Raw genomic sequence first — 19656 nt, 5'->3', positions numbered from 1 at the left:
AGTGTAACACTTTCATATGTTGAAAAACAAGAGCTAAGGAAAATATCTAAGTAAATGGAAACCAGGCCATCACACTAGATGGGACTCCTACACCAACAATGTGAGGTCTAATTGGGAATTCATCCCGGGGTGATCCCCTAAATGTTGGCAGATCCAACACCGTCAACATTTTTGGAACTAGAAGGAGGGATGCCAGTAGTTTATGGCTGTTTGTCCCACTGACCCCACTCATTCATCATATGGTCAAGGCAGTATAATTCACTCCCTCTCCCCTACACGCAATTATGAAATTCGTCATTTCTCACCTCCCTAAACAGAACATGAAAACCCGTATCATCATATCCGAGTTGTTCATCCCACCGGTCAATTTGCAAAAGTTGGAATGATTCTGAGAGTGTACCCCCTTCCATATTCTCATAGGAAGAGAAAAACTACCCCCACAGGAGTTGTAGTTTCATCTATTGAAGATGTGATCTTTGCCACTCTTGAAGAGATGGTAGAAGCTATGGAGAAAGAAGAGGAACCCCCAATCTTTCGAAAGGAAGAAGAAGACAACCTCTTACTCTCAGGCTCAAGTTCTGGTGGAGGAGGTGGAGGGGAAGGAAACGAAGGAGGAGGAGAAGAGGAAGAAGAACCAATAGACTTAGAAGAAGAATAATCAGATTCAGATGATGAGGAGGATGATGATGAAGAGGACAACATGGAAGAACAAAATCTAGAATGGATGACTCAGGGCCCATTGGCACTTTTAGGTGTGCCACACAAGATGCTGAGATACGCAGAGAAGCTCTTAACGAAATATGACCCTGAAAAGACAGTGAAGGAAGAAGATCATTTAGACATGTTCTACCTACATATGCAGACACTCGAGGTACGTTATGACGAAGTTGCATGCAGACTGTTTCCAAGTACCTTGCATGGAAGAGCAACTATATGGTACCACAACCTTCCACCAAATTACATCCAAAACTTGGGGATGTTCAAGAGGATCTTTCTTGAAAATTTTTTTGAAGACAAGACCCCCGCCATGTTGCTAAAGGAGTTGGGTAGTCTCAAGATGGAGCATAAAGAGAAGGTTAAATATTTCAAAAGGTTTAACTGCATTTTGAACAAGTTCTCAACAAACACTAAACCTCATAACTCCATCACCGTAAACTACTACACTTCTGCAGCCGACTAGTATTGCGTAGTTCGTTAAGAGAGTTGCGAGACCAACATTGACAAAAAATTGTGAAGAGGCTATGTCCATAGAGAAAGACATGTGCACTATTGGAGTCATTGTAGATGACGAATCTGCTAAGGACTCCAAAGACATGGGTAAGAGGTCTCAGACCTCTGCCAGTAAGGCTAAGGAAAAGGAAGAAAATGACGTTGGGATCCTTACTTGTCTTGTCAAGTCCCTAACCACCGAATTTGTTGAACTTAAGCAATAGACAAACGAGACAGCCATGAGAAACATGCCTTCTAATTACCCGCCAAAGAAGAATGTAACTTCAAGTAGAACTCCAATCTAGTTATGAACCTAGACCATCTCGCGACAGATTCACACTACGCATTTCACCATGATGATCACTCGGAAAGAATGTGCCTAGAATGGAACCATGGAATGAGCAACATGGCTACACAGTTGTCGAACACACTCACGGCTAATGAGCAGGCTGAGCCTGACAACGACGAAGAAGTAGCTGTTGCATCTGATGAAGCTCCAAGTACTGGGCATGTAGTAAAAATATATCAATGTACTCACACAGCCCAAAAGACCGCCACCGAGAAGGAGCCTTCGAGTGACTGTTGGGCTTTGAAGAAAAACAATCAATATAACTTGAGAATTCGAGGGGTTGCCACTATTTTTGATATACCGAGGGATAAAATAAGACCAAATATGTTAAGGACAATAGTTCCACTAATAAACTCAACACAAAACACTCAGAGCAAGTCCAGGAAGACAACTTCAACGAAGAGTGTTTCCATAAGCAGCAAAGAAAAAAGCAGCTTGTTGGAAACCATGAACTCAGTTACACCCCCGGATACCTCGGTGAGTCTCCCCACTTTAGATTATAACATTGTGGAAGATATGAAGAAGACTTGTGCAAACATCTCTTTGTATGAGCTCACAAAAATCACGAGTCAGTGAGACATTATTCTACAAGAACTTGGGAAAACCTCTACAGGTGATGCTACCTCTTCCAATAAGGGATCAAGTAAGTCTCCTGACACTCTCACATCTGTGCTCAATGTGCTCCGCATGGAGGAGGCAAACTCACTCTGCCCTCATTCTTATTATCATTCAAAAATTTTAACTTCAATGTTCACAACTGCTTGTTTGATTCTGGTGCATCAGTTAATGTCATGCCACTCTCCATCTTTAAGAAGATCAATGCCCAATGGACTAAGAAAAGTGTGGAGATCATCCAAATAGACAAAACATGCGTACCAACAATTGGTGAACTCAGGGATGTGATCATCTAGTTATCATCTGATAGACGAGCTCACCAAAGCATTAACATTGTAGTTGTGGACATCTCGGAAGCATACGGGATATTGCTCAACAGAGACTGGTCAAGAAAGTTGCAAGGATACTTTGGCACTGATTGGTCACACTTATGGCTTTCGTACAAGGGTAGAAACAACTATGTGCAGGTATTTTCAGAGAGGTACATGAAACACAATGTGACTCCTTTGGGTGGGGAAAATGAACCGTTGGCTTTTGCAGAATTTATGTTCAACAATTGCTTTATGGAGACACAGTTGGGGTGTTATCTTGTAGAGTCATCCTCTACCCCACCAGACACAAAGTTGGGTCTCCTTCCATGCCTAACCGGAGAAAATGAAACTTGTACAATAGTTTGTAACAATTGTAGCAATAGCGATAGTAGTACTAGTGTGGAAAATGGTGCTTCTACATATGATATCTGGACCATGTACTTTGATGGATCCAAAACGCAGGAGGGCTTTGGAGCTGGTTGTGTTTTAACATACCTAATGCAGAGAAAATAGTTAATCTCTAGCCGTTTGGAGTTCGAGTGCACGAACAACACCGCCGAGTATGGAGTGCTTTTCTTGGGCTTACAGAAATCCATCAACCTCAAATTTTTTGTTCTAAAAGTGGTAGGTGATTCATAGATCATGGTGCATCAGGTACGTAACACTATACACTGTGTGTCACCTCGTCTTAAGAGTTACCAACAAGAGGTATGGTGACTCATTGTTGATTTTTGGTAGCATCGGATGTGATCTAGCCACGAAAATTGGTGGAGAGGCTAAAGAACACGAGATATCCAAGACCCAGAAATGGTTTGGGTAGATTCTAACCGGTTTAGGAGATATTAAAATAATTAATATTTTTAATGGAGTTCCTAAGTCTAAACTTAGGAAAAATAAAATATGAATGGGTGTTAATATAAAACTGGGTTAGAAGGTTCCAAAAGTCATGGATCTAGCCAAATCTAATCTTAGCCATTGATTAGAGATTTAATCTCAGCCATTGAAGGACCAAAATGAAAAGTATAAGAAGAGGCTTGAGGGTCAGTTGGAGAAAACACTGAGGGAGACCGATCAATTTGATTTCTAGAGTGGGGTTAGCTGAGAAATTCGAAATAGTGGTCTGGATAGCAGTAGGAGGCAGCACGTACGGAATAGAGAGTTAGGAACAACACCAGGGAACAACGCAGAGGTTGGAGAGGCAGATGCAGAGTCTCTCAGGCAGCCGCAGAGGCTGCAGACCGTGCAGTCACTAAAGGGCCTGCGTGGGTGACACAGAGAAGCCCAGTGCTGACGCAGAGAGGTAGGGACTGATGCAAAGGGTTTGGGAGCTACATAGAGGTTGACCAGGTTAACGTTGATATTGGGGGAAGTGATGAAGGATTTTCTCTCTGTTGGGTAAGCTAGTTTGGCACCCAGTTGTACTGAGGAATTGCTGAATAATAAAATCTTCCCTTGCTGCACCGGTTTTCCCACATTGGGTCTTTCCGGGGACTCACACAAATTTTCAAAAAATTACACAAGAGAAAGTGATTTCTATTTCTCTATGTTGGCTTCTAGGCTGAAAGAAGAAGTGGCTTGTGTGACTAGTTATGCATCATTAGAGGTATGGTATATAGACAGTGGGGCCTCTTGGCATATGACGGGAATCTGGGAATGTTTATCAGATTATCAGGAGGAGAAGATGAACTTTCAGATCACCATGGGGAATAAGGCAAAATGTACTCCAGCAGGGAGGGGTACCATAATTTTTCAAAAAGAAATGGGAGAGCGGTTCCATGCTACCAATGTGATGCATGTACCAAGATTGGGGATGAACTTACTTTCCGTGTTGCAACTTCAAGGAAAAGTATATGACATTTTCTTCATCAAGGAGAAAGTATATGTCAAACACCCCAGCTAGAAATAGAAAGTGCAGATCGGGATGAAAAGTAACAAGCTGTACAAACTACAACTAGAATCACCATTGGCACTAATAGGCAGTCACAGAGACAAGGATTTGAACAAACTATGGCATAGAAGAATGGGACATTTTCACCATGGGGCTCTGAGAAATATCAAGAACACTGTAACAGGAGTTTCGGATCTTAGTATGGAACAAGATGATGTATGCAGAGGATGTGCTCTAGGAAAGTATGCCAAGGCAACATTTACTAGAAGTAAAAACAGGGCCAAGAGTGTAATAGGATTGGTACACTCAGATATTTGTGGACCCATGTCCACTAAAGCTCTTAATGGTGCTGAGTACTTCCTCACCTTCATTAATGAGCACTCAAGGAAAACTTGGATTTATTTTCTGAAAACCAAGGACGAGGTTTTCTGTCAATTCAAAAGAGTTCAAGGCTCTAGTGGAGAATATAACTGGGAAGAAAATAAAAGTTTTGCGCTCAGTTAATGGTGGAGAGTATTTCAATAAGGACTTCACTGATTTTTGCACTAAGGAGGGCATCAAAAGAGAGTGGACAACTCCGTACAATTCGGAACAAAATGTAGTAGCAGAAAGAAAGAACAAGACTATTGTAGAAGCAGCTAGGGCCATGATATATGATCAGGATATGCTAAAATTCTTGTGGGCAGAAGCATGCAACACAACAGTATATGTTCAGAATAGAACTCCTCATCGGGCATTAGGCAAGATTACTCCAAAGAAAGTCTTCACAGGGAAGACACCCAAAGTTAGTCATTTCAGGATATTTGGGAGCTTATCATATTGCCGCATACCCAAGGAAAAGAGGAAGAAGCTGGATCAAACGTAGAGAAAGGATATATAGTGGGATATAACGAGAACACTAAGGCATACAAAATATATCTTCCAGGGAGCAGGAAGGTAGTAGTTCGACGAGATGTGAAGTTCATGGAAGACAGGGATTTCAGAAAATCTCGAGAAATGCCTTCCGAGGAGTAGTCAAAAGAGGAACTGTTGGTCAAACCTCTTCAACCAACGAAAGAAAATAATTCTTCCTCAGGTCAGGAAGAATCAGAGGATTAAGAGGAGCAAACATAAGCACCTTCTGGCAAAGGAAGAATGAGTAGGGAACTTCGTCAAATTCTGCGATATCCAGAGGACTTCATCGGTTCGCCAAAGAATAATAAGAGGGAGCGAAAACAACCAGATAGATATCAGGCATTAGTAGCTCAGGATGGGGAGCCTGCCAGTTTTCAGGAGGTAGCTCAACATCACGTTTGGCTGGATGCAATGGTAGAGAAGTACAACTCCATAATGGTGAACGATGTCTGGCAGGTAGTGCCCAGGCCTCAAGACATATTAGAGGTAGGTCCGAGATGGATTTGCAAGATTAAATATGCTGCAAACGACAGTGTTGAGAAATACAAAACCATGTTTGTGGCTAAGGGGTATGCTCAAAAGGAAGGAATTGACTACGAAGAGACCTTCGCCTCGGTAGCTAGGTATACATCTATTAGAATTGTGATATCTCTTCCAGTACAAATGGGGTGGGAGATTCATCAGATGGATGTCAAAATGACATTTCTAAATGATGTGATAGAAGAAGAGCCATACATTGAACAACCAGACGAATTTGAGACACATGAGAAGAAGTCTCACGTATGCAGATTGAAGAAAGCCTTGTATGGGATGAAACAAGCACCTAGAGCGTGGTATGGGTGAATCGATGTCTACTTGCAGAAAATGGGATTTGTCATGAGTGACGCAGATCCAAATCTTTACTATCTGGTTGCAAAGAATGAGCCTCTAATCTTACTATTATATGTGAATGATCTCTTCCTGACAGGATCATCCAGGCTCATAGGGGACTGCAAGAAGAATCTAGCCACGAAGTTCGACATGAAGGATTTGGGATGAATGCATTATTTCCTGGGGTTGGAAGTTTGGCAGCAAAAGGGGGAGATATTCCTTGGGGCAAGGGAGACATTCTACAGAAATCCTGAAGAGATTCAGGATGGAGGATTGTAGACCCATGGCTACTCCCACCCTATACAAGTAGCTCATAGGGTCCCTGATGTATCTGGTCAATACCAGGCCAGAAATTTGCTATGCTGTCAACACCCTCAGTCAGTTCTGGTGGAGCCGAAGAGGGCACACTTGGCATCAACCAAACATGTTCTCAGGTATTTACAAGGAACAGTCGATTAGGGACTCTTGTACACCAGGGGTAAGGATATCAGATTGAGTGGGTTTACTGATGCAGATTGGGTAGGAAGTTTAGTGGATCAGAAAAGTACCTCTAGGTACTATTTCAACATTGGATGAGGAATGACCTCCTGGTGCAGTAGGAAACATAAATCCGTGGCTTTGAGCTCAACTGAGGCAAAATATATGGCCTCAAGAACAACTTCGTGCGAGGCCATATGACTTAGAAAACTACTTGTGAACCTATTCAGAAGAAAGATGGAGGCGACCAAGATCATGTGTGATAACTGGAGTTGCATCAAGCTCTTTGAGAACCCAGTGTTCCACGATCGGTCAAAGCATATTGATATATGGTGTCACTTTGTCAGAGACTGTGTCCAATGAGGAGCTGTACAATTGAGCTACACTCCTATAGGAGAACAGGTGGCATAAATCCTTACCAAGGCCATTGGAAGAACCAAGTTTGATTATTTCAGGGAGAAGATGGGGATGATAAAGAATCCATTTCAGTAGTAGAAATGGGTATGATGTTGCAGTGCAGTAGCAGTCAGCAAGAGCACGATGCAACATGATGAGGAGAAGTTTAAAGTGCAAATACAGTGTTGGGAAGAAGGACCAGCAACAACACGGATGTAGAGGGAGTTGTAGTGCAGATGTAGTATTGGGAAAATGGACCAGCAGTAGCATGGATGTAGAGGGAGCTACAATACAGATGTAGCAGTGACAGTGATAGAGCCACGGGTAGAAGTACAAGATGCAGTAGTGTGAGTATGTTGGGTAGGGAGGCTTAGCATCAGCACAAGTACTAATGCCGTATGATAAGAGTAATGCTCAGTGTGGAGTATTACTAGAGAACAATCCTCGTTAAGAGGGAGTGTTGATTTGGGGTAGAATCGTGTATGATCTAGCCACGAAAATTGGTTGAGAGGCTAAAGCATTTTAGATATCCACTATCGAGAAATGGTTTGGGCAGATTCTAACCGGTTTGGGAGATATTAAAATAATTAATATTTTTAATGGAGTTCCTAAGTCTAAACTTAGGAAAAGTAAAATATTAATGGGTATTAATATAAAACTGGGTTAGAAGGTTCCAAAGTCATGGATCAAGCAAAATCTAATCTTATTAGTTCATTAGAGATTTAATCTCGGTTGTTGAAGGAACAACATGAAAAGTATAAGAAGAGGCTTGAGGGTCGGTTGGAAAACACACTGAGTGAGACCATTTAGTTTGATTTTTGGAGTGGGGTTAGCTGAGAAATTCGAACTAGTTGTTTGGAGAGCAACAAGAGGTAGCAAGTATGGAACAGAGAGTCAAGAACAACACCAAGGGAACATCGCAAAGGTTGGAGAGGCAAATGCAGAGCCTTTTAGGCAGACACAGAGGCTGCAGACTGCGCAGTTACTAGAGGGCTTGCGTGGGTGACGCAGAGAGGCCCAGTGCTGACGTAGAGAGGTAGGGATTGACGTAGAGGGTATGGGAGCTACGCAGAGGTCAGCCAGGCTGACACTGAGACTCGGGGAAGTGCTGAAGAATTTTCTCTCTGTTGGGTAAGCCAGTTTGGCATCCAGTTGTACTGAAGAATTGCTGAATAATAAAATCCTCCCTTGCTGCACCAGTTTTCCCACATTGGGTTTTTCTGGGGAGTGATTGTCCAAAATATTTGTGTCGATGTGTTAATTCTTGTGCATGTGTTTGTTTCTGTATTATGATGTGATATCTGCAGCAGAATTTATCTTAATGTTTACTCAAGGATTTTCGTAAATAACTTATCGGGAAATAAGTAGGCAAAATAAATGAGTTGTTGCCGTGATAGAAGTTTCACACTCATCTCTTAATTCCAAGATCTTAACATTATTTAAGTACCAAGAATGCGTAATGCAATTGCAGATGCTTTAGCAAATGCAACTGCTAGGATGTCACCGTTAAGTGATAGATTTTTTGTTGAGATTTTGTATAAACCATCTGTCCCGGATAACATCACTAAATTTACGTGTTTTTGATGATGATCAACAAATGCTGCATTTTGTGGCTAACGCCGACGTCTCCAAGGATGCATCAATAGACGAGGACAAGAAAAAACAATATTTTTTAGACGCAGCTAATACAAGCAAAGGCAACCTCGTCCCTAAGGGTGTGGTATCACTTCAGAAGTTGTACAAATTTCAGAACCACTTTCAGGGATCTGTGAATGCTGAAACCCATAACTCTACGCTATTGGACGAACATATCAATCTGGGAATGGAAAAGGATTTGAAGTTTGTGAATTTTGGTACATGTTTTACACCACAAGAGAAATAAGCTTTCATCTACTTTTTCAAATATTACCATGATGTATTCACATGGACGTATGATGATCTCAAGACATGTGACACACAAATAATCCAAAACGTCATACCAATCAAGGAAGGGGCCAAGCATTTTCAACAAAAGCTGAGGAAGATTCATCCATCACTTGAGCCCCTTATACATAAATAACTGACCAAGTTTTTGGATGCTCAGATCATCTATAAAGTGTGACATTCAACATGGGTGTTTAATTTAGTCCCTGTCAGAAAGAAGTCCGGGGAGATTTGTCGGTGCCTAGATTTCTGTAATTTCAATCCTGCCTCAGACAAGGACAACTACTTAGTGTCGTCCATGGAGCATATATTGCATACAATATCTAGAGTAGAGATGTTTTCTTTGCTTGACGACTTTTCAAGATACAACCAAGTTCTGGTAGCAGAGCCTAACAGACTTAAAACCACATTCTGTACCAAGTGGGGTATGTTCACCTTTCGCAAAATTCCATTTGGTTTGGTAAACGCAGGTGTGACATTTCAACGCTCAATGGACATCGCCTTCGGTGGGCTCATCAAACATAACATGGTGGTCCACCTTGATGATGTAACGATCTTCTCAAGATAATGGTTAGACCACCTGCACCATCTCAAGAAGATATTTGAGCGATTTAGGAAATACAGGATATCCTTGAATCCTAAGAAGAGCATCTTCGCAGTGTCTGAGGGTAACCTACTTGGAAACATCAATTCCAAAAGCAGGATCAAGGTAGATTTGGACAGGGTTCAGACCATACCACAGATCTCACCCCGTGAATAAGAAAGTTAAGCTTTCTTTCTTGGGGAAGATCAACTTCCTCATAAATTTCATCTCTGATTATGCACAAATTGTGAAACCCATATAGGAGACGATCAAGAAGGATGCAATTTACAGTTGGGGGAAGAGGGAAAAGGACATGTTCACCTATATCAAGCAAGCAATAATAGAGGCACGAGTGCTATACAACCCAAACTTCAACAAAGATTTCTTGCTCTATACTTTTGTTTCTGACACTTCACTCGCCTATATGAGTGACCCATCTCCTTCATCAGTATGAGTCTGCAAGGACCAAAACTAAAATATCCCGTTGTGGACAAACAAGCTTATGCAGTGTACAAGGCAGTGAAACATTTTAGACCCTACCTGTTGAAAAACCACTGTATTGTCTTTGTGCCACACCCAACGATGAGATCACTTCTTGTTCAATAAGAGCTGGGTGAGAGAAGGGAGAACTAGATGACAAGATTGTAAGAGTATGATCTTGACATCAAACCAGTTCATACCATCAAGGGTCATAGTCTTTGAAAACTAGTAGTAGATGTAGTTCATGCACAATAGGAAGAAGAAGAGCTTGAAGTTCGGGAGAAAGAAATAGAAATGTACAATGTTGAGCGAGCCCCTCCCACTTCGCACAGAAACTCTTGGTATGCAGAAGTGTGTGAGTACCTTGAGCATGGCACCATTCCATTTCATTTTTCTATGCGGAAGAAGAGGGCACTCCAACTAAAATATTTACCATATCAACTGGTGCATGGGGTGCTTTACGAAAAGCACCATAATGGTATCTTGCTCAGGGGTTTGGAGGCACAAGATTCAGAAAATATTTTACATCATCTGCACGATGAACCAACTAGGGGACACTTTGTGGGTAACACCACAACACACAAGCTTATGTGGGTCGTTTTCTACCGGCCTTCATTATTCAAGGATGCGCATGCTTATGCCCACAAGTTTCTAGTTTGTTAGAGGTGCGAAAACAGAAAGCGAATGTCAATAGCCCTGTTGTAGCCTGTTGCAGTGGAAGAACCATTCCAACAGTGAGGCTTGGATATCATTGGGTAGATTTTCCCACATTCATCAAAGCAACACTAATATATTCTGACTACTACAGATTACTTCACGCGATGCACAAAGACAGTTCCGCTGAAATAAGTGAATGATCTGGAAGTCATCAACTTCCTACAACAAAACTTCATCTCTAGGTTTGGCATTCCTATGTCACTTGTTTTTGACAATGAAACGTACTTTTCTTCGTTAAAACTTTATGAACCTCATTCGTATCATAAAAAAGACCATTTACTCTTAGCAGTGAAACTGGCACTCCACCTTGGTGAATGCTTTATGGGCTGACCCGGTCACACCTAATCCTTCTTTGAATACTTCCCCCTACTTCCTGGTATATGGAAAGGAAGCCATCCTCCCGTTGAACATTTACTTTCCTGATCTCCATTTGTCCCAAGAATCCCAAGGCAAGTCATGTCCTTTAGTTCAATGTAGGATGGACACATTGCACAAGTTACTGGAAGAATGGATGAAAGAAATTGAAAAAATTTCACTCCACCAAAACCGTATCAAGAGATGGTTCGATAGAAAGCCTACAGGGAGTACTAGCTTCAGTGTGGGTGACTCAGTATTAAAGTGGGACAAAGCCCACGAGGACAAAGGCAAGCACACAAAGTTTCAATCCCTGTGGATTGGTCCTTTTACAGTCCACGAGTAGCTTGGCCAAAACATGTATCGTCTTCAATCACTTGACGAGAAGATTGACTCTTTCCCTATCAATGGCCAAGACTTAAAATGTTATTTTCAATGAGATATGGGGCCGCTTCCCGCACTATGTACATAGTATTTTGTTTGTTTTCTATTTTGTTTTCTTATTTTTTTTTTTGTTTTGTTTGTTTATGTGAATAAGTGTTGTGCCTAACTGTGTTCTGGCTTCTGATGTGTATGTGGTTGAAGTTCAAAGAGTCTTGTGACACTGCAACCCTTCGCTAGTCTTATGTCTGCCTTGTTTGTGTTTGGTTGTAACTTTTGGCCTATGAAGTCTTGACGAAAAATACAATCTATCTGTAAGGAGAGATTTGGTCAAACCATGAACCTGTGTCTAGTTTGGGAAAGCTCATGTCTATGCTCAGTTTTATGCTTTGGTGTTTTCAAGCTTATCTAACTAGTAGAAACGAAGAAGGGGGAAATCTAAATGAGAAAAACTGAATCAGAGGTCTTCATATGCTTCTTTGAAGGAACAACCTCTCCTGCTCTCAATAAGTTTGGATCCCTCTTCCACCCCAAAAATAAATAAGTGCTTATGCACAGTTCTCTTTAAAAAATAACAAAGGCGAATGAAAAGAAAGGCTTCCTGTGCAGAGAGGTGAAGCTTGCAACTCCACCGTAGTACTGTCTAGGATCACTGGAAGTGGAGAAATGCTTGTATTCCTATGTGACTCCACCAGGGTACTGTCTAGGCCTGCTGGCAGTGAAGCAACACTAGAGATGAAAAACCATACTCAAAAATCTTAAGCTCACGAACTAAACTACCCTTCCCGATTTAAAACATTATGATCTGGACGAATCTTATGTTGTGTTTGACTAAGAAGGTACAAGGCGAATCATGTATGCCCATGGATTAAGTTGGGAAACCAAAGTAATTTTCACAAGGAATCAATACTTGCCGAAGGACCAAGGCCCTGCACTAAAAATGAACCAAAACAGAGAAGCTGGTATTCAACCAGTGTGTCGCTAAGTGTTGTAGCGGTTGCAACACCCTCCAAAATTTTGGCTTACACTCAAATTTCTGAGCCTTCCTTGGTTTTTCCTTTATGGTTACAAACACTCAAGCTCATTTCGTGAGCTCCTTTAGATTTTTTTCACCGCTTTTTTCTAGTTTGATGAATTGTCGTCTTTTTGCATGTTGATTGCTTTATCATGCTTGCGGTCATTTTCTAGTGATTTCGAAGGTTTGTCTTTGTGTGTTTGAGTTGTCCTAGCTATGTAAACATCAGTCGCACTCATACAAAAAGTTGTAAGCACTATCGCACAAGTGTCATCACGATCGTCCTAAGGTCTATCTCAAGTGTCGCACTTGTCACTTTTGGGTCTAGACAGTCTCACAGAGGGTGATGCTTTATCTTGTTGTTCTAGTGGTCTATGTTGTTGTGTCATCAAAGTATGCTAAGTGTGTGATCACAATGTCAAGTTCCTCACAAGTTCACTTGCCTCCCACACTTAGCCATTTTCCTGAAAATCCTTCTGGTCAGACAACCCTGCTTCACCAGACCTCGACTGAGCTGCACTGCGCAGTCTCAGCCCTCAGTGATGCTCCTTTGCTACCTAGAACTGCATAGTGCATAGAGACTGTCCTTTAGGGAAGTTTCACTGTGCAATCCCGGAAGTGAGAAGCCTGGTTTCCTTCCCAAAATTACACAGAACATGCCTCAAGCCTAACCTAAATTGCACTTTTCACAAGATCAATCATCAAGCTTCCTCTCTGCTTGCTGGAACCATGCAATGCACAAAGACCTAAGCCTGCTTTTCCTCCTAGAATTGCGCAGAGGGGTCCCCCAGTGTCCTCCCTCAGCGGGGACTCACTACTCCTAGAAACTATGCAGTATTGTCCTATCTGGTCCCTCTACTTCCCTGTCCTATATTCCCTCATAAAACTACGCAGAGTTGCCTCCTAGGGTCTCACCTTGCAGCTTCCAATGCTGATCTCGACTGTGCAATCCTACCTCCTAGTGGCCTCTGCACAATTTTTCCCTACACTGAAGATTGTGCCCTAGAGTTCCTTAGTCAAGCCTGAGCTACACACTGCATAGTCTCAGTGACCAGTCTCCCTCCCTGTCACGTAGAACTGCACAATGCATAGTTACTGAGCCCTCTTCCCAGCCTATCATCTGTCCCAGGCCCAGTCCATGGATAACAATGCATGCAACTTAGACTAGGAGGTTTTGGATTTGATGTCGTCTCATCATGAGTGGATTGCAGGAACATGCACATCGTTAGATCATTGCAAGACAACGAACGAGATAAAGGAGTGAACATGCTAGAAGACTTGCTTGTAGTTGGATGGACAGGAGAAGCTCATTAAGAACAAGTGAAGGGAACATATGCATGCAATCACTTTTCAGGACCAAGATCATTGAAGACCCCGCATCATCAAGCCATAAGGAGGAGAAAATAAAACACATCCAAGAACACATCCATCACTGAGCAACAATAGTAGTTTGACATTGCCACCAAAGCCAACTAGTCCATGTTAGCAGTGTCATGTCAACTTGTGTCATGAGTGGTCAAATGCCACATCATTATTATGGGCCATGTTTGTTGTAACTCAGATGTAATGTAAAGTGAAAGTCCAAAGAACACACATGAATACGAAGAGTCATGTCAGTTGAAAAGTCATAGGAAGTTGAATTGTCATGAGGGTAGTCCAAGAGTCACAAGGGTCAAGCATCACCCTTGGTTATATATACCCTTCCCATTGTATGAGCAACAAGTTTTCACCTTGGCTCCTTATTGAAAAGTGTGCAACACGAAATGTAAAAATAGAAATTGCTAAAAATAGCATTTTGGCCACCTTGGGTGAGAGGTGAAACTGCTAAAAATAACATCTTCTAAAAATAGAATTTCTGGGTCCCTTCCTATTTATAGCAGTCCCTTGTTTATCTATAGGAAGTAAATTCGAATTTGGTCTTACCAGTAGTTTGGAATATTAATTAATTAATTCTCCATGAGTTAACTAGTTAAGGAAAATAAAACTTGAAGTCTTTGCGAGAGCGTGCCATTATTTCTCCACTAATTGGGGAATGTGTCCTTGATTTGCTCCACTGATTGAGGAATTAAGGATGAGTTCTATATTTAGAGGATCAGTTGACTTATTTTAACTTAGTCAAGTTGAGTTAGATTAATTTAACAAGTTGTTAAATTAATGAAACATAGTTTGTTGATGCTTGCATGCATGTGACAACTATTATTTTCAGATAACTGTGTATTCACTCATGGATAACTGATGCATGGCAGTTCAGACAGAGACCTAGTTGAGATCAGATGGAGGGACAGAGTACTGTCAGTTGCCAGGATATTTCTAGTAAGTATTCCTTGCATGTAGGAGGAACTAGAGTCCTCAAGTATTGCGTAGTTGGACCTGAGGTTGACAGCAGGTATGCTTAGGCCAATTTACATGTGTTTTGTAATTGGACCCCAATCACAACTGCGCAAGGAAATAGGATCTTGGACTTGAGGTGCAGCCTTTATATACAGGGCTAGGTAGTCCATGAGCTTCATCATCAGAGTACAGAGAGAGCAAGATAGCTTTTGAGCTGATTCTTTTTGTATGTTGTTGAGGATTTCCACTTGATTGATAATACAGTGTTGGGGTTTTATGTTGGTGCTTTCCCCAGTGATATACTCTGTGTTATGTGTGATTGATTCCTTCTTATTAGTTATATGTGTTCATGCTTGATGTTGCTCATGTTTTATTAAGCTTCTGCTAATTTTATGGTAGATGTAGATCTAGTATTATGCTTTAGTACATTGCATATATCAGTTGGATCTGCAGGTGAAATTTCTACATGATATCAGTGAGCTAGCTGATTTGTAGAGAAAATTCTACATGGTATCAGAGCATAGGTGATCAAGGAAGAACAATATACAAGAAGGAATTCAAAGTTTATTATTCAGGATATAGATCTCAAGTTCTTATCACATCTATTTCATCGATGGCGTTCTATGGTTTGAGGCTTGAGTATGCCCTTGATGGCAGCTCAAACTATATAGCTTAGAAGGATCGCATGGAGGCAGTATTGGAAGATAACGGCCTTAAGGACTTCATTGATCAAGAAGTCCCTAAGCCTACTGACGCTACTCAACTGGTGGAATGGAAGAAGTGTGTGGCTAGAGCTAGGAAAATTCTCTTGGAGGGAGTGCGAGATCGCATTATCTCGAGCCTCCATGGGAAGGAGACTCCATTTGCAATGTGGAAAACATTGAAAGATTTATATCAGAATAGCAGTGATCAGAGGAAGTTGGCACTGAAGGACAAACTTTGAAAGATCAAGTGTGAAAAGGATGAGACGATCTCTATGTATTTGAACAAGCTCATCACATCCAGGCATGAGCTTGCAAGTGTAGGGGTCGTGACAGCTGATGATGATATGGTGATTCTAGCACTCCTTGGCCTTCCTAAGAGCTGGCATAGCTACCAAGACTCAGTTAATGGAAGAGAGAAACTACTAGATTGGGAACAACTATGGTTGGATTTGATGCAGGAGGAGATCAGACGGAGCACCAGAGATGGTTCTTCATCCATGGAGGATGAGGAGAACTGTGCCTTAACAAGTAAGGCAAAGAAGGGGAAGGAGAAGGTTTCTCTTTCCGAATCCAATTCTTCCAATGGTGGGAAGAAGGTTGAAAAAACGGAAGTGCGATGCTTTTGTTGTCGTGAGGTGGGCCATTATGCTGCAAATTGTCCACAGAGGAAATCCAAGAAGGGATCTGGGGAAGGATCTGAAGGTGAGGCACTTGCTTCAGAGTTGGAGTTGGATTTCACACTCTTCGCATGCATGGTTTCATCCATGGTGGGAAGTGGTTAGTTTCTTGACAATGGAGATTATTTCCACATGACCGATGACAAGAGTTTGTTCAGTACTTTGGTGGAGAAAGATCTCCAGATACTCATAGTGATGGGTAATGATGAGAAGTATAGTGTCTCAGGTGCAGGCTTGGTTATTTTTTAGAGGGAGCATGGAGCTCACCTTACCTTGACCGACGTCAAGTATGTACCAGGACTGAAGAGAAACTTGGTGTCGATCGCGATGCTGGAAGATAGAGGCTTTGATGTAGTCTTCAGTAAGGGAAAGGTTTTCCTTAGACACATCATCACTAGACAGGTGAAGCAGATTGGTTCACGGGTCAAGAACCTGTATGCTCTTGAGGTTCAAGATGCATGCAAAGCCTTGAGTAGCAAGGCAACTGATGGAGACTTGGTGTTTGAGAGGGAGGGTATATTACCTCTCAACATGTAGTGCCAGAAGAAGTCTCAGATGATTGTGGAGGAGCCATGATTGGTGCAACAACTTCAGGAGGTTGTGGAACAACCACAACAGGAGAAGCTAAGAGGAGATCAAGTAGAGACATCTACTCATGCAAAGACCTCCAATAGGGGGAAACTTCGAGCCAAGTGGGTAGAGGGATCACATGCAGCCATACCTCTAGGTAGGAGGTGGGGCGATATAGAGTGATTTCCCTAAGGAGGAGGGGCAGGATCCTTGAGGTACCCAACCTCTTGGATGAGACCTTGCTACGGGAGCCACAATGTGGAGTAGCAGGAACTGACTGATTGGGTAGAGACAGATGCGGATGGAGTGGCAGAGAGAGCTACAGTGCAGGGAATACCAAGACAACGCAGAGCATGCAGGCTGCAGCAATGCGAGAGGCACAAGTGTGTTGCACAGTGCAGGGTAGCACAGAGAAGGTGTGCAATGGTGTGAGATGCATGGAGATGTTGTAGTAGCACAGATGTTAGAGAGGGAACACTTGTCAGCAGCAGGTAGAGCTTCAACATCAGAGTATGTTTCTAGCCCAAAAGAGAGGTTAGTTGGGAGTGTTTTTGTTCCGAGAGTTTCAGGAACAATCGGACTGGGTAGATGTGTTGCATGCAGAACATTCTAGAGGTAAAAGATCGGGTTCGAGAGGAAGCCTTTCTTGTTGAGAGGGAGTGTTGAAAAGTGTGCAACAAGAAATGTAAAAATAGAAATTGCTAAAAATAGCAGTTTGGCCAATGAGCATTTTGGCCACCTTGGGTGAGAGGTGAAACTGCTAAAAATAGCATCTTCTGAAAATAGCATTTCTAGGTCCCTTCCTATTTATAGCAGTCCCTGGTCTATCTCTAGGAAGTAAATTCGAATTTGGTCTTACCAGCAGTTTGGAATATTAATTAATTAATTCTCCATGTGTTAATTAGTTAAGGAAAAACAAACTTGAAGTCTTTGTGAGAACATGCAATTATTTCTCCACTAATTAGGGAATGTGTCCTTGATTTGCTCCATTGATTGAGGAATTAAGGATGAGTTCTATATTGAGAGGATTAGTTGAGTTAGTTTAACTTTGTCAAGTTTAGTTAGATTAATTTAACAAGTTGTTAAATTAATGAGATATAGTTTGTTGATGCTTGCGTGCATGTGACAACTATTATTTTTAGATAACTGTGTATTCACTCATGGATAACTGATGCATGGTAGTTCAGACAGAGACCTAGTTGAGATCAGATGGAGGGACAGAGTACTGTTAGTTGCTAGGATATTTCTAGTAAGTATTCCTTGCATGCAGGAGGAAATAGAGTCCTCAAGTATTGCATAGTTGGACCTGAGGTTGACAACAGGTATGATCAGGCCAATTTACATGTGTTTTGTAATTGGACCCAATAAAAAATGTGCAAGGAAAAAGGAGCTTGGACCTGACGTGCAACCTTTATATACAGGGCTAGGTAGTCCATGAGCTTCATCATCAGAGTACAGAGAGAGCAGGATAGCTTTTGAGCTGATTCTTTTTGTATGTTGTTGAGGATTTCCACTTGATTAATAATACAGTGTTAGGGTTTTATGCTGGTGCTTTCCCCAGTGATATATTATGTGTTATGTGTGATTGATTCCTTCTTATCAGTTAAATGTGTTCATGCTTGATGTTGCTCTTGTTTGATTAAGCTTCTGCTAAGTTTACGGTAGATGTAGATCTAGCATTATGCTTTAGTACATTGCATATATCAGTTGTATCTGCAAGTGAAATTTCTACATGATATCAGTGAGCTAGCTGATTTGTAGAGAAAATTCTACACTCCTCCCACGAAGCATTGAGAGTTTTTAGACAGTTCTTTGAGGAGCAAGGAGTGGCTCCAATGTCCCACTACTAGGGCTAGTGATGTATGGTGTACATATGTGTCTTGAAACTTTTGATTAATACATAAGCCTGTTAAGGCCAACACGTTTTCATGCATGCTTTGTAGATGTTTGTAAGACTATTCTTTCGGCATTTGTAAGATAGTTGAACTATTTCGGTTGTTTTAGTACTTACCTTGTTGGGAATGTGATGTATTAGTTATCATTGGTGTCTCATCCTTGTGGGCTATTCTACAGGATACTAGAAAAACCTTCCTTGTTTACTGGTTATAATGACTATCACATCCATTGTGGAATACTCTGCTGGATGGTGGACGGATCTTCACTTGTACTTCGGTTTTAATGGCTGCTGCATCTACTGTGTACTATTCTGTTGGATGCTAGACATACCCTTTTGGTTCGTGTGTGTCTCTTCCTGGGTGGTACTGTTAGCTCTCACTTAGAGGCTCACTTTACTTTCCCCCTTTTTCAAGTAAGAGAACTTAGACACAATTACATGATGCACTCACCAAGCACACTCACCTCGCTCTTTGAAGACACCAGTGTAACACTCTCATATGCTGAACAATAAGAGCTAAGAAAATATCTAAGTAAATGGAAATCGAGCCATCATACTGGATGGGACTCCTACACCAAAGGGTGTGAGGTATAATTGGGAATTCATACCAGGGAGATCCCCTGAATGTTGACGGATCCAACACCATCAACAGCTTCCTCAATAACATAGTCTTACCAACCCCATCAACCTCAGTATATAATTTTTTGGGGTCTTGCCACCAACTCTTTAGGAAGAAATTTCCATACCTTCTTGCCTTGAGTGACACTTGATATATGGGAAATTTGTAGTATTCAACAATGTGGGGGTATGTGAATTCAGTTATGTCAACCATGTCTGTCTTGAATGGTCATATCTCTAATATCAATGCACTTTATAATCCATTCGATAGTATCTCCACAAGGGAAGATTGTTGGATGTGATGCAACCTTGTGCAACAAAGCACTTTTGAGATTTTGGTATACTTCATTCTATTCCTCTTCATCAAGGATCTCCTTTTGGGAAAATAAATTATATATTT

The sequence above is a fragment of the Pinus tabuliformis genome, chromosome 2_1 (assembly GCF_031772625.1).
Source record: "Pinus tabuliformis cultivar Carrire ecotype Pingquan chromosome 2_1, CPIR1, whole genome shotgun sequence".
In the NCBI taxonomy this organism is placed as follows: domain Eukaryota; kingdom Viridiplantae; phylum Streptophyta; class Pinopsida; order Pinales; family Pinaceae; genus Pinus; species Pinus tabuliformis.
The sequence above is the reverse complement of the archived record's forward strand: the minus strand, read 5'-3'. Positions refer to the sequence as shown.